The sequence below is a fragment of the Liolophura sinensis genome, chromosome 6 (genome assembly GCF_032854445.1).
Source record: "Liolophura sinensis isolate JHLJ2023 chromosome 6, CUHK_Ljap_v2, whole genome shotgun sequence".
Taxonomy (NCBI): Eukaryota; Metazoa; Mollusca; class Polyplacophora; order Chitonida; family Chitonidae; genus Liolophura; species Liolophura sinensis.
This window is the reverse complement of record NC_088300.1, coordinates 69,863,387-69,877,360: the sequence shown is the minus strand read 5'-3', so window position 1 is coordinate 69,877,360 and position 13,974 is coordinate 69,863,387.

The following is a 13,974-nucleotide window of genomic DNA, read 5'->3' as shown; positions in this document are numbered from 1 at the left end:
GTGCCTAAATTGCGCTGAAAGTTGTTCTTTCATCTGCGAAATAGTTGAGGAATATTGTGTCGAGATTGACATGTCACTCTATGCAACCGCATATAAAGCTGGAAAAATTGCCAGGTTCGCGGATAACTTTCGTATTTAACTGTTTCCTGAACAATTGTCGTTGGTTTCCGTACCATAACTGCATCAAACAATGTCAGATTTGATAAAATTTTGTGTGCCGATTCATTGGCCCCCCTGAGATACACTTCAAAAACCAGCTTGATTCATACATAACTTAACGTTTATATTGGAATGCCTCTGAATTAGCTTGTTTCTGTGCTAAGAGGACCATCGTAAAACACCGCGACAAAACACACGTAGGATGATTGTATCTGAATGAACGCCACAATTTCCTCAGACTTAACCGAGCACACCCTGTTATTAGCATGTATTATCAATTCATTAACGCAAAATTAGTCTCAAAGACCCCGGACATTTTCATCTCCATGACTCAAGAAGTGAATTCTACGGAGTATCCAGCAAAGCCTGGAACTGTGACCGGGTGCACAGTGAGGTCTATACTACACATTCATCTTTACAATATCTGGTCATGTACTAGTATACTCGACGTGACGTAAAAACCATGAGATTGTGAGGAATAGACCACGTAGCTACTACAAGCGCCAAAGAACACAAATTTCTCTTGGCTGTAGAGGTACTGTAGATAGCACATGCAAAGCTCTCTTAGGCTATACGGGTAACTAGCACAAACTCTCTTACGCTGTAGGCCTACAGGCATCGTAACTAGCACAAAGCTCTCCTAGACTATACAGGTAACTAGCACAAAACTTCACAGGTACCGTAACAGGCACAAAACTCTCAAAAGAAATAAGAAAGTATATAAAGTAAGAAATCTGGGTGGATTCATGAAAAGTTTCGTGTCAACAGTTTGCAATGACGACGGAAAGACAAAAGGAATGATCTAGGCGAATGAGTTAGGCTTATGAACTAGACTAAAGGCGTTTGGTGGAATGTCCTTGATTCACTAGCACTTGTAGTAATAATACTTCCGACGATGAAATCGTCAAGACACCACACAGAATCTAACAGATGCTGGAAGACCAGGCTCGGGATCACGAGGCGTTCTTAGACTGAAGTCAAAACTTCAATCATTAAACTTGATATTTTCTTTTCCGTCATTTTAGCTGAAATTTGTTGTACAATAGCTTGTCCAGAATTTATGCTGTCGAGCAACATTTGTTACGTAAGAAATAACAATTTTTAAATGATTTGAAATTTTGACTTAAGTCTGAGATTGCCTTTATGATCCCGGGGCTTTTGCCATAAAGCCTCCGTGACAGGAAATTGTCCTTGTCTTTATTCCAAGTATGATGTACCAACTTGTAAGTCTGCTGTTTATTCTGATCCTAAAGGACCAGGTTCTATGTATTAACGAAGCACACTGTCATGTCCGCACAAGAAAAGAAAAAAAGGATGCCAGCGAATGAAACAAAGCACATCTCTCTAAATTGGCGGAGTGCCTATTCTGAAAGTATCACGTGGTAAGCTGCATGGTTTCCACATTGACGAATATCTAAAATGGCATGACCAAGTTCTCGTTACTATTATAATAATCTGCGATCGTTCCAAATCGCGGTCGAAATCCTGGGCACACTACACGAAGAATCATTTTAGTTCCGAAATATCAAACGTGTTCTGATACCGGCAATCGCCACTGTGGCAGTCGCAAAATGGCCACGATGAGTGTCCAAATGCGCCATGACCAGTGTCCAAATTCGCCATGACGAGCGTCCAAATTCGCCTTGTGATGATATAACCGTCCTAGCCAAGTTTGCTTTTTAATGCTGGACTGAATGTTTTAAAATTTTAATGTTTTGGATTAATCAGCTGTTATGTTCAGGATGGAATTTGAAGAAAGAAGCCTTTTTCACCAGAATTTATAGTATCGATTTCATGATTCAGACCAAATAAAGGGTTTAGAACCAGCTAAACTGAAGATAAATATTTGCCTACCCATGTCTGAAAGTGCTGCTGGGGTCGAAACTTGTAGATATATACATTCAGCCGTGAAAGAGAATACCTTATTTTTGTATGTACCAAAGCCTTTAACTTCTTTCAATGGCAATGTAAAGTGGGAAGCAGGGCTAAAAGAAGAGACAACATGCACGGGACAAAATGTACATATGCATCGAGAAAGTATCCAACAGGAAGTTTAAAAAGCTCTGCCATGTTATCAATTCTACCCATTTAGGATCAGGTTATTTCTGTAACTCGAGAACTGTTGCGTTTTAACTGGACTACAACACGGCGCACCCCATAGTCTCGTAAGAATTCTTTATTAGAAGTTGACTTACTAAGCACGTCAGGAAAAACATGTCTGTGACCCTTTAGGTCTGTTTTCATCTATCTACCTAAATAACTCACGTTGTGTTATTTGTTGTTGTTTTTTTTTCAGTAGGAACCCGAAGTGGAGCCCATGGGATATGCTAAAGTCGATCTCCTTACAGTAAAGTAAACACTTAATGCCACGTTTGAACCAAAATGGCGTTTTTGATTGGGAGTACATTTTTGGTGGGTTATTACTAAGCAAACATCTATTTAATGCTCATATTACTTTACTGAGGCTTCAACCACGTTTTATAATTCTGATTTTAAATTTACAGAATTGGGCTCGGATTTTGAAATTTGCTCTTTCTTATCTTTACCTCTCTGGAGCCGATTTTTCGTCTTAACGTACTAGCGCCCTTATTACTTCCTTAACAAGCTATACTTTCCCCTACCGGTGCGAGTCAATGGACTAATAGCTATTTCAAGAAACAACGCCACCGCTATACTACAGCATCTTATGATGGATATGCTCACTTCCTACCCCATCAAGCTCCCGATTCACTGAAATTTATGTGTGTGATTGTTTATAGCGTCTCCTGGACCCGGGTTTTTCTATTTGTGCTGGTTCACTTTCGATATCCTTCAGCCAATGCCCTGATGTATAGCCTGGGTCGTATTTATTCTGTGAAAGTAGGCTAGAAATGTGGAGACATCGTCAAGAGTTAACAAAACACTGAGCGACGACTTTGTTTTAGTTGTCTTTTTGGACTCGGTGAAATGAAAATATCAGTCATGTTTCCGCCAAAATGTCTTGAAAGATAAGGAAATTTGAACAGCTCTAATGCAAATGTAGTACATCTCTTATACTGAAAAATACATTTCTGTGAAAAGGTTACTTATTATTTTTATAACCCTACCATGCAGAGCATTGTTTAACAAAACTGCAGCCCTGAATATATATTCTACTTTAACATGACCATGGAGGTAGAATATATTATATATCCAGTGTAGCTGACAAGGGAGCTAACCATATACGCCATACAAAGCTTGCCACAGTGGTAAAACAGACGGAATTCGGTTCCAGAATATAATGAACTCAGTCATAACTTTTTCATTTATTATCAGATATGCAAGCTCTTGATATGAAATTTTCTGAAATATGTAGACACTGCAACTACACTGCCTTTCTTTTTATATACGCTATAATGTATGATGCCGCCGTCATATAAGTGAAATACATGTGTATTCTTTAGTACGGCGTAAAACACCAATCAAATAAATAAATAATGCGTGATGCCGATTAGAAAGGCCATCGCTTTTTATCCCATTTAGGGGAATGTGATGGAACTCTTCGAAGCATTCCTCTATAGCCAGCTTGCATGCTCTACCGCTGTTTCGACTTTTGTATAACTGGTGGAAGGGCAAATGCACCTCTAAGCCATCATTAAAACGAAACATTTAATTTCCTTTCTCTGATGGACTATTCCAGTGGGGATGGAGTGATGGCATCGCCTTCTGCCTAACGGGACATGAACTGAAAATGCGACGCAGTGATCAAAGGACGAGGCCACCACAGCGTAGCTCCATCCCTCCATCCCTTCTGTCATCATACTTTAAGGCTTTCCACAAATTCAGGTTCCTAATAAGACATTGATATAGCACGATCACGTGATACTTCGCAAAACATTACGTACACGTAGAAAGCCGAAGCAAAGCAGAATCACGCTCAAAAGTAGCAATATCCAAAGATCACGTCCGTTTATTCCACCACAATTACTTCCATTCGTGTGGACTTTGATTTCTGCTAGTTTGTATAAACAACCGGACGATGACTGGGTCCACTATCGACGAACAAATTTAGCGATTTAAAGTACCAGTCGAGCAGGCCGTTGAATTACACCTCTCTCGATCTACAATTTTTGATATTCCATTCCACAGCATGCACTATATGTGTATTAGGCCTATGGTGTAGCCTTTTATACACACGTTTCACCTGACCTCGTTGTGTCCTTTGAGATTTCTAACAATGTTTTATAATTAATGGGTGCATACTGCTCTGCTCCCCGTGTGTCGCTTTGTATGTACACTGCATTCGTTTTCAATGAAAGACTGACATGATCGACCTTTCGATGTTGTTTAGGCTCTGCCTTACCATGTACATGTAGGTACTCGGAGCTGTGTGTGTGTGTGTTGGGGGGGGGGGGGGGGGGAGGGTGCGGGTATTAGAAGTTTAACGTGGTGTTTACCCGTTCCAGGGAACGATTTACGCCACAGTTCCTAAATTTTAAGTTGTCTCTGAAATCTTTTCAGGTATCAGGATGGAATATTGTTGGGGTATTGTAGCTAATGTACTGAATTTACACTTTAGAGAAACTAGTTAAAGTGATTAGGTTAGACTTGAGATTTATTAGATTGACTCAATTTCTACTAATATATGTAGTTGAGCTATGTGTTAAGGTAAGAAAAAACCAGTTCAACAGTTGACTTGGGTAATATAAAAAGCCCACACTCATGTACATGTATGTGTATGTAACATACCAAACATGTATTGAGTGTAGGGAAAAACTGGGACAGGGTATCAAAACTATTATATAAATATATACAATACCGTGTACGTGCATGTATATATCCATAGTTGGGCAAAACACAATATGTAAATATACACACTACACAGAGTAGGTGTATATATAGCTGGGTGAAAAACAATATATAAATATATACAATACACAAAGTGCACATATCTATATTCAAAGAGGGGAAAAGGTGATATCAAAGTATCGTTTCAAATAGAAACGTAACTGAAAACAATACCATCTGACTTAAGTGTTCCACGACTTAGATATATGAACAACAGTATTATCAGACATGTATAGGCCTATGTACACACATGCATGAAACACGCAAGGTATGCAGTGCACACACACATGCCTGGCAAAAAACAGTATTTGTTATCCCAATGTATTTAAAGGCTCGTCCATCAGCACTCAAGATATCGGAATTCAGGATGGAGTGGAAGGTGGCTGAATATTGTTATGCAGATAGTTGAGGGGAAAGGCTGGGGTATTAGTATGTAGCGCCATGTTATTATACACATGGGGGAAGATATAGGTAGATAAATAGCAATTGGTCTGAGAGACAGTATAGATAAAAGCATTGAAGACAGAGTAAAAGTGTCGCTCAGGGCTTAAACATGCATATAAAACAACTACACTCGAAAAACAACTTCCTAAAAAAATATATTTATCAAGATATACATACATATACATACACATATACACCTACATATATATACACACATACATATATACACACACATACCTCAAGTCAAAGAATAGGCAACTGCGTAAAATCAATAGGTATGCTTACCAAGAATTACACAGGTACCATTCTCAAACACCAGTCAAGAGAGACAACAGGTCACACACACGCCTAATTTATCTCCCCTTATCTGCAGAATGAAGGTATCAAGATATTAGAATCTGTGACATTGGGTAAGAAAGTTGGCAACTGCATGAAAAACTTTATTGTGGTTTTCCAAAGGATTGAGAATGGTGTGTTCATTAAAGTTACGAATGCCAAGACGACGCAAATCATGATATAAAACGAGTCGAGCATCAGTATGGCGGGAACAATGGAGTAAAAGGTGAGGTATGGAGTCCTCTACAAGGCACTCCTCACAGAGACCCGAATCATGTGAATGAATACGATGTAAGTAAGAATTTGTAGGGAAATGCCCAGATAATAATTTAAATACAAGAATTTCATCATGACGACGATTCAAATCAAGACTGTAACTAGGGGGAATTAACGGATTAAGCATGAAAAAGAACCTGCCCTTATCAGAGTCGGTCCAGTCTCTCTGAAATAAATCACGGAAATCAGGCATAATAGAGCTTAATGCTTCATCAATAGATAAACAGACATGGTGAGAGATTTCAGAACTACAAAGAACTTGCTTGGCCAAGGAGTCAGCCAGTTCATTACCGGGAGCACCGATATGAGCTGGCACCCATTCAAATGAAACAGAGAGACCTTCATAATACAGTAAAGTGCATAAATGCAGTATTTCATAGATAAGGGACGAGGACTTTGTCCAGGAGTAATTTATAATAGCCTGTAATGAAGACAAAGAATCTGTGAAAATAACAGAACGGGTAGGTTTAAGATCTATAAGAAAGTGGAGACAGCAAATAATAGCTGTAAATTCAGCTGTAAATACAGATGCGAAATTGGACATTCTGGCTGATTTAGAATAATGTATTTCTGGAACACAGAAAGAAATGGCAACATGATTATTTTCCGGGCATTTAGACGCATCTGTATACACTTGCATATATTCCGACCAGTTACTTAACGATCAGTAGAGATAAGGAAGAGGTATCAGATTTTTAAATTCTATTATTAATTCTAAAGATATAGGTGGGTTATGTAATTGCCATGGGGGGAAATCCGGTGTAAAGGAAGGTTGTACATTGATACCATCAGGGAAAAAATGATGGAGTACTTCTTTAGATCTCAAGCTGAAGGGCAACATGTAAGTATTGGCATCATGATATAGAACATCACAATACGAAGGTTTCAAAAGAACTGAGGCAGAATTGTTCATATCAGGTTGTGGTTTGAGAGTAAATTTAAGAGTACGCAGACGCCTACAAATGTACAAAGGCCACTCATTACAAAAAACTTGGAAAACAGTCAGTGGTGTGGACTTTATGCCTCCTGTACACACCCCCAGGGCTGCGCACTGAACAGAATCGAGTTTATACTTCAACTTGTTACAGGCAGAATCGTATGCCTCACAACGGTAATCAAGATGAGAACGGATTAATGATTTATATAATAATAACAGACATCTTCTATCAGCTCCCCAGGATTTCCCTGAAACACAACGCATTAAATGCAATACCTTCTGACATTTCGTGATAATATACTCAATATGTTTTGACCAGATTAACCGCTCGTCAAAAATTACCCCTAGATATTTGAAGGAAGTAGATATTTTGACATCAACATTATTTAAGGTTATGACAACATCTTTAACGGCTTTACGAGTAAATATAACTGCTTCTGTCTAGGCAGATGAGAATTTAAAACCCCACAATAAACCCCATTTCATTATATCATTTAGTCCCTCTTGAATACGTTTCGTGCAGAGTTTAAGGCTCTTTGATTGGTACCACATAGATTTGTCATCTGCAAACAGAGTGGAGTTAAGTGTAGGTGATATTGCCTCAGGTAAATCATTTATCATAGTATTGAATAACGTGGGTGACAAAACACTCCCCTGGGGCACACTGTTCTCCACAGCAACCGATCGGGAGTAATCCCTACCCACCCGTACTTTAATAAACCGCCCCGTTAGAAAATCTTTTTTCCACTCCAACATTTTCCCACCAATACCCATACTTTCCATTTTGAACAAAACCCCAGTACGCCAAACTATGTCATAGGCTTTTTCGATATCCAGAAAAACTGCAAATAGGTAGTCCTTATTCATTAGTGCATTCTTTACTGCTGTTTCCAGGGTAATTACATGGTCGGCCGTCGAACGGCCATGTCTGAATCCACTCTGTACATGGGAAAATAAATTATTTTTATTTAAATACCAATTAAGCCTAGAATTAATCATTCTTTCCATAACCTTACACAAGATAGACGTTAGGGCAATAGGCCGATATGAAGTAGGTACAGAATGATCTTTTCCAGGCTTAGGGATGGGTACGACAACAGCCCTCTTCCAGGTAACAGGCAATCTCATATTATTCCATATAGTATTGTAAAGTAACAAAAGTACATTTAGGCATTTATCTGGTAGGTTATGGATCATAGAATACGAAATTCCATCCTCGCCAGGAGATGAATCTGATGCTGTTGAAATAGACTGTTTTAATTCAGATAGAGAGAAATTATCATTTATAGGTATTTCATCAAACTGGATATTATCAAAAGGATTTATCTTCTCCATTTCAGTTTTACGGGGAATAAAGTCAGGATTATAATTCTTTGAACTAGAAACAAATGAGAAATTGTAGGCTAATATATTGGCCTTGTCTGTGTTAGTAGCATGGTTAACACCATCTGATACAATAGTGGGTATACTCCCAGCTTTACCCTTCCCATTTATAGCGTTGACCTGTGCCCAGACCTGTTTAATAGAAGTACGGGAATTTAAGTTAGAACAAAATTGTCGCCAGTAATCCTTCTGGGCTGCTTTAATAACACGTTGGGCGACGGCTTTCGCCTGCTTAAACAAAATAATATCATCATACATTCGAAAGCGACGAGCACGATTTTTTAAACGTTTACGCTCCTTAATAGCGGCAGAGCAGGCATCTGTCCACCAGGGGACTGGCATTTTAGAGGGTATATTTCCCGACGATCTATTTAAAGAGTTGTTAGCTGCGACAGATATAACCTTAATTGCATTGTCATGGAATATATCAATACCATCATTAATAATGTCAATATTGTCAAATGATTTCCCACATTCATACTTGTAGAGATACCAGTCTGCTTTCTCAACTTTCCACCTAGGACGCCGGGCAGTATCATTGACATGAGGGGTAAAACTACATCTAGCATGAACACGGTAATGATCGCTCCCACAGGGAGAGGACAAATCCACAGACCAGTCGAACTGTAAGGCAAGGTCAGGGGTACAATGATTAAATCCAAAACAGATAACTTTGAGGTACGAGGGTCTAGACGGGTACCCGTGCCATCATTTAAAATTACTGAATCATTATCTTGGATAAAGGAATTTACAACCCTACCATTTAGATCTGTACTTACCCCACCCATATGACATTATGAACATTAAAATCCCCGCATATAATATAAGACTTCTGACAGGACGCAACAAGCCTTTCAAAATGTGAAATAAAGAGCTTTTTACACGGGTTGTATAGATTAACTACTGAAATAGAACGGCCATTACGATCAGATATATTAAACCCCTGGCATTCAACAGATATGAACTCAGGGAATTTAATTTCAGAGTAGCATAATCCTTCCCTTAAAAACATAGCCAACCCACCCTTTCCCCCTAACGATTCTCCCTAGATATATAGTAGCCCAGATAGGTAAACTTCAGATGTGCCTTTAAAAAAGTTTCCTGTATACAAACAACATCAGGAGCAGGTGTAACATTTGATAAATAAAACTTGAACTCCTGTCCATGGGACACTATACTATTTATGTTGGAATGTAAAATATTTAAAGGCATTTTGAATAGGGGCAGAAAGAAATATATGTTATACAGGGGAATAATCGATCTTATGAACTTTCTTCATCGTCAGTCTTGGGGGTTGGGAATTTTAATCATGAATCGATTGACGTCCAGCTGTTCCGATCCCAGTTGCTCTTTGGTGACCTCATTAACAAATTCAACCAGTTTAACTGGGTCCTCAGTAGCGCAGATCCTAAGTAAAATTGGGGTAAAAATGACAATTATCTTGGACACTATTGGGGCGGGCGGGTCTTCCGACCGGGTACCTGCAGAAACATAGGTTTGGGTAGATACACTTTTAACTGTAGGTTTTACGGACTTAACGGGGATAGGTGTTGGCTGAGTTCTGGGCTGAGATAACGGCTGGGATAGGGTTTGTACAATAGTGTAGGGGTCTGGAGTGGGTGTCTCATATGGGGGACCTTCAAGCAGGGCCCGTTCTGTGTCTGATTCTGGGGAAGCTTTCTTCGCATCTTCCTTTACTTGCTTTAGTGCCTGCGCAAAAGAGATTTTCTGGGTTACGCGAACATACTGGGCCTTACTAACGGTTTTGCGTGCTTGGCAGCGCAGATATGCTGCACTGTTATAACTATAGCGCTAGTCGTATTCGTGATGCCCTCCACACCTGGAACATTTTTGCTTCCCTCTGCATTCTGCTGCAACATGGCTGAAGGATTGACATTTGAAACAACGAATTACTGAAGGTATATATGTTTTCACTGTAAATAATTCAGATCCTAAGGTGACTTCTTCTGGTAATTTATCAGCATCAAAATATAATAGAAAACATTTAGTAGGAATATTATCCCTCTCCTTTAATAATCTTTTCACTTTGGCAACTTTATATTTTTTCAGAGCTTCAAGAACTTCTTCTTCAATAATTTCTTCACCCAACCCATAAATGACCCCACGAGAAATATTCTGACTAGACTGAAGCTTGCAAGTAATGTCTCTCCCCATAAGGGTAGAGAGGGCCAATGATTTTTTTACTTGGTCCTGGGAAGCACAGGTAACTAACATATCTCTGTTGTTTGTTTTCTTCACAAATTTTACTTTACCAATGGCCTGATGTAGACTTTGGCCAAATTTAACTGGGTTCCAATCCGAAACCGGGAGGCCACCAAGGGAGGTAATCACGACGTTAAGTTTGGTATTCGTACCTGAAGATCTTATAGTTGGCCTAGACTTCTTTTCGTCTTTACGTTCGGCGGAAAAATCGCGCGTTCTTTTCCCTGACGATCTGACAAGCCACCACCTCCATGGCTTGGCTGGAGTCGCCCATGGCGCGACCTGAAACCCGGCTAGGCCGGTGATTAGGTGCAAGTGCACCAGACAATAGGTTATTACAAAAGACTGTTATTTAGAATAAGGGATCCCTAGGAGCGACTCTAAGAAGGAGAGACAGAAAGATGCTCTTGTTAATGGTGCTGAGTCACCTTGCAATACAGGATTTACTACTCTAATAGAGTAATACAGTCTACACCTAAAGTATAGACAACTATGGCTCACAATATGTATATATATATACTAATGTAAACTATATTATAAACTAGCAAATGGTATTTCCACTAGATTATAGGTATACGATGTAGGTATATCTATATCCGTGTGCCCATGTACATGTACACATACAAGGATGTGGCCAGGCGCATATACTGCAGGTCAAAATAATTGACCCAGAGATATGCAGAAAAGGTGGCTTGGGGACAGACTTCATAACAGGCCGATGCCTGTACAAAGCACTGGTATCAAAAACTGATAAAAAAAAAGAAAAAGTGGGGTTGGGAACAATGCCTACTTCCACGGACCAACGCCTGTACAAACACAGCGATCAAAAACTGGGACCCAGAGATGTAAGGGGGAATTGGGGGAGAAACAGCTGAACCGGTCGAACTGCCTGGCCCAAGCCTGCAGCCCGTGCAGGGTTTGACACAATTCAGGCGTAAGCCTAGAAAAAATGCCCGATCTACAAATCAAATGTCTCGATCACTGCGATATCTACACTAACAATCTACCAAAAAGATCTCAGAAGCAACTATAAGGAACCATAAGGGATCGACCACCATGTGAAAAAGATACCTGTATGGCTCTGTCTTCACACACGATCGCGAATGACCTAGCCTATGTCATACCAGTGTCACCATATCAATATCCGATCAATGTCGAATCCCTGCATCGAATCAATATCAAATGTCCATATATATCCATATGCCTATACTGCTCGGAGCTGTAATCGATATTCTTCAATAAACCTGATTCTTCACCTGGCTTTGTGCAAGGCTTCTGCCAACTTGTATCTAGTGGTAAAGCGAGTGTTGGAGAAAGCTGGATCAAGGACTTCATTCTATATAGAATACATGTAGAAGTTTTGTCCAAACAGATTATTCTATAATTATTACTTTCAGTTACAACCTTCTAGACTATAACACTTCTTATTGGTTGTGACCATGCTCGCTTATACATTTACCACAAAACAAGAACAGCGATATTCGAACGACAGTGCGAAATTTAGACTAGATTCCAGTTACCTTCAGATGACAGAGCGAGATTCAGTCGAGATTCCAGCTAAAATTAGGTCGAGAATCGCGTTGGAATTTCGCGTCCTCACCAGAATCTCCCGTTGTCGAGTGAATATCGCCTCTCTCGTTCAATCCTCGTCAAACTGTCGTTGTAAAACTTAAGAAACTTGGAGTGAAGGCGTTTTGTGGAATAACCTTGACACACTACTTTTTGCAGTAATAACTCGAGAAGTCTCAAGAGCGACATGCAGGCGACATCGCGGCATTTGGACGATATTTAGCCGACAGTGCGAAATGCACGCGAGATTTAGACCACATTCAGTCGGGACGGAAGCATTTTAACCTGATCTCGCCCATTCGAATGGCGAGTTAATATTCACCAAATCTCGCGCTGTCGTCTGAATGGCGCCTGAATCTCACTGACCTACCACCGACAGACACGATATTGTGGAGGTCAAGAGGGCGGTGTTTGTACTGGTCGGCGTTCAAATACACCTGGTCTTCAACGGATATATATATATATATATATATATATATATATATATATATATATATATATATATATATATATATATATATATATATATATATATATAGAGGTGGGCAAGGTATCTTTGGGACACAGATTTGTTGCTGTGTTTGTGTTTGGCTGTTCGCTGGGAACGTCGTATACTTATAATGTCTGGATTTATTTGTTTATTTGATTGGTGTTTTACGCCGTACTCAAGAATATTTCACTTGTACGACGGCGGCCAGCATTATGGTGGGAGGAAACCGGACACAGCCTGGGCGAAATCCACGACCATCAGCAGGTTGCTGGAAGACCTTCCCATTTAAGGCTGGAGAGAAAGCCAGCATGAGCTGGACTTGAACTCACAGGGAGCGCATTGGTGAGGGGCTCCTGGGTCATATAATGTCTGGATCACTTTTTGGAATTTAACCCGGAGGAAGGAACGTAAGACGACCACCCTGAGGTGATCCACGACACGGCTCTGCCTCTAGTTCATGGATGGCTGTCTCAGCACCAGGAGTCTTGTTGCACTCAAAAAATTAATCTGTTAATTTTGACAGAAAATTTGTTGTCTGAGTGATGCTAGAATGTATTCTGTTATTATAACATAATACTGTGTCATACTCAGCATAATATCATGTTAGTTTAATAGAATCTGTTATTTTGAATTAATGGAATACATGAGTTACATTTAACAGAACACTGCTGCAGTAGCAGAATACATTTTAGCATCACTCAGACAACAGACTTTATGTTAAAATTAATTAAAATTATTTTTTTGATGGTACTGTTTTAGGGATGGCCTAATTCTAAGGTAACGCCATGGTGGAGAAGGAGCTTGTCTTGGAGGAGAGCTTGAAATCCACACTAGCAGGGTTCGGCCCATCCGACAGCTTGCATGATGTCCTGATGGATAGTCAATAAAGGTATATTTATCGTTGAATGTTGCTCGTCGTCTACATATGCAGCGCATGTGTTAGACGAGGCACTCTCAAGTACGACCGGGATCAGTTGATGTTCACGTTTAAGCACATCAGTTGCAAACATCATTTGTGGTGTCAAGCGGAGAAGATGTACTTACATAGTGATACCTGTTGTGAAGGGACAAACAGTTGGCTGTCACGGAATCGAAATGCGAAAAGTGACAGTGAACGACCTGTTGAAGTTGATGGGATGAAAGATGATCAAGGTTAATGTGTGCATTGAGTCACGAGATGCCATACACGGGTCATGTATTTGACTACTAGCAGACTGTCTTTGATAAGGTGACTGAATACAAATCACAGTCTTAATATTGGTGAACTTCTTTGGTGTCAAAGTCCCCAACTTTACATGGACGTGTGTGTGACGTCTTCCACTGCCATTGTATTCTGTCTATTCTATCCCAC